Source organism: Xenopus laevis, chromosome 1S (assembly GCF_017654675.1).
Source record: "Xenopus laevis strain J_2021 chromosome 1S, Xenopus_laevis_v10.1, whole genome shotgun sequence".
NCBI lineage: Eukaryota > Metazoa > Chordata > Amphibia > Anura > Pipidae > Xenopus > Xenopus laevis.
Genome location: NC_054372.1, coordinates 89,908,879 through 89,911,920, shown reverse-complemented (window position 1 = coordinate 89,911,920; position 3,042 = coordinate 89,908,879). Strand labels below are relative to the sequence as shown.

Below are 3,042 nucleotides of genomic sequence, written 5' to 3'. Positions count from 1 at the left end.
GTGCATCATTTAAACTACACCACAGGGAGAAGTCACAAAAGTTGTGAGTGGCAAACATGTCTGAGACCTAAATATACATTATTGCGTATTCTGCAGCACTGTCTTATTAGTATGGGCTATAATGGCATTCCTTTCATTTGCATGTTTCAAAGCAATGGCCAATGAAATATCAAAATTGTGTATAAAGTAGGAAATGCCCATCAAAACTTTACTTAACACTCGGTGAACATGGAGAAAGTCAATACTATCTACTGATAAATCTTCCCAAAAACCACTTGTAGAATTTTCATGGAGTCAGCAGTGCTCCAGCAATTTTATTATGGTTCTTATTGTGGCCAGTGTAGTGAATCTGAATGCATGTTGGTAATCCCGGGGGCCAAGTGTGCATTAACTAAATATTAGCACAGGAAATAGTAAAATAAACAAACAGAGGCACATGTCTGAAGCTATAAAACTGTATAACATGCACCACACAGCAGCTTGTTAGCATGGCCAATGGCCCAGTCCCTTCAGTTTGCATGTTTCAAATCAATGCTCAGTCAACATCAATGGTATATTTGCAATGCAAGGTCAAACCAAATTCCCAACAAAACATGAAGCAATGAAACTGATATCTCTTTCCCCCCAAAACATTACTGGAACTTCCTCTGGAGATATTTCACACGGTTGCCTCTCTTAAATTCTGGATGCCTTCTTCTAGTTTTTCACCTGCAGATCTCAATGCATCACATTTTGTCTTCAGTTGGATTAGAACTTCCTTTAGTTTTTTGTTCATATCTACATAATTACAGCTCTGCCAATACTGCTTCTCCCCCTCGGTAGCATTATTGGAAAGCATGGAATCTGTAAGACAAACATAATTTGAAAAAAAAGGAGGAGGGGTGACTGAACCATCACCACAGGTATGTTGGAGATCAACCAGCACTACTTACCATCATTAAAGTCACAGATAAACACTGGGTCAGAGGCTGCAGTTCCATGGACATCTTGAAGAATTTGTTCAATGCTGGGTGGCTCAGGTCAGGTGGGTAGGACAATTCGCTTCTTGGTTCTAGAGGTCATAACCAAAAATACTCACAGACCAAAAAATGACCCAGGGGAAAAAAACCCTTTTCACTCAGAGTGGTACATTCCAACTCTACCCCACCAAGCAACATGGTACATTCCGGCACACTCCTGACAGGATGGGGGGGGGGGGTGTGAACGTTCCACTTTGCACAGCAGGGTTGTGTCAGAACGTATCACTTTGCCCAGCGGACATGCTTCAGAATGTACCACTTTGCATGGGGGGGTTAGACCATTACACTTTGCACTGACAGTAGACTCTGAGAGGGGGGTTACACTGTGCCAGTAGACTCTGAGAGAGGGGGGTTACACTCAGAAGATTTTAAATGGTGATTACACTGTACAAGTATATACTCCGCTGGGATTACACTGTGCCAGAAAATTCTGAGTGGGGATTACACTGTGACAGTAGGGCATTGCACTGTGACAGTAGAATCTGAGATTGAGATTACACTATACTAGTATATAAATTCTGAGAGGGGATTACACAGTTCTGAGCTCTGGGGTTACACTATGCCAGAAGACTCTGAGAAGAGGGGGTTACGCTATGCCAGTAGATATTTAAAGGGGTTGTTCACCTTCCAGACACTTTTTTCAGATGATTTGTTTTTGTTCACCATAAGCAAATACTTTTTCAATTTCATTCCATCTTTTATTTTTTACTGTTTTCACAAAATGTAAGTAAAGTTTAATGTTCCTGTCTCTAGTCTGTTCTAAATTGATACATTTAGTTGATATATTTCTTATCTTTGTCCCTGCTGAACAGAATCTCTGGGTTTCATTACAGGCAGCTGTTCGAATTGATATAATAGTTACAAATACACCAGAGATGCTTCTGAGAAATGTATCAACGAAATGATGCAAAATTGTAGCAGTTTAGAGTTTGCGCCTGAATTACGGAGCTGCCAGACTGAAACACTAAGGACATTCAACTTTAAACTTAGATTTTGGAAATACAGTTAAAAATAAATAATGGAAAGTAATTCAAAAAAGTCTATTTCTGGGAAATACCTGCTGTTGGTATGTGATGTAATGAGTATATCCCTTCTTTAATTCATGAATGTATATATTACATTATTGCATAGAAGTGTTGGTTATAATTTATTCTCAAAGCCATGATTATGCAGCTATTAGCACGATCTCAAGGACGTGGATAATACCTGGATATAGCTATTGTTAGCAAGTGTAGTATGACAGGAGTTGCTTTTACCAAAGTATATGAGGTATACCAGGGCTTGCATTTTATAGTTTTGATGAAACAATTGTTGCAAAAACTGTGAATTGGTTTTGTTTCAAAACTACCAGCCATCCGCTTTAACAGGGATCGCTTGTCACATAAGCCAAGTGCTGATATATGCATTATTTTATCAAATGTATCCACTTGTGTCTGATGACCCATAGAGAGTATTGAACCCTAGCTAATTTTTGGAAAAGTGGAGTTCATTTTGAAACTATGATGCTCCAAATAAGTACATTCATTCATGTAAATTGTGACATTTAAAAGTATGCATAAAAAAGAAATCTATTTTCCTGCATTTGTAAATGAACAAATAAAATACAGGATACTTCTTTTGTATAATAGCTAATGTTACAAGCTCGTCCCTTAAATTATTTACAGTTCAAGGAGAGAACTATAAAATTGCAGGTTTTTAATGAAGAATTTTTAATTTTATAAAATTTTCTTTAAAAACCAATATTTGGATTTTTTTTAAAAAAAAATTTCGCTCTAGGTTTTTTTTATTAGCTATAGGAATTTGTTCCAATTGATAGAAGTAACCTTAACGGCACGTATAAGCACAAACCAAAATTCCCAGATATGTTAAGATCTTTGTTATTGCGTGTGTGGGGGGGTTGGAGTTACTGGATTTTTGTGGTTAAATGAATTATAGAAATAATATACTTATATATGGGGTTAAATTCTTATTTACATACATATGTTTTAATAAATTTTTGTAATTATGAGAATTGAGAATGTTT

The 3,042-nt window shown here is 36.8% G+C and overlaps 1 pseudogene; it reads right to left on the bottom strand.

Moving 5' to 3' along the window:
- Nucleotides 1-284: 284 nt before the first annotated feature.
- On the bottom strand, nt 285-1,345 carry LOC108706199 (annotated as a pseudogene).
- Nucleotides 1,346-3,042: the final 1,697 nt, after the last annotated feature.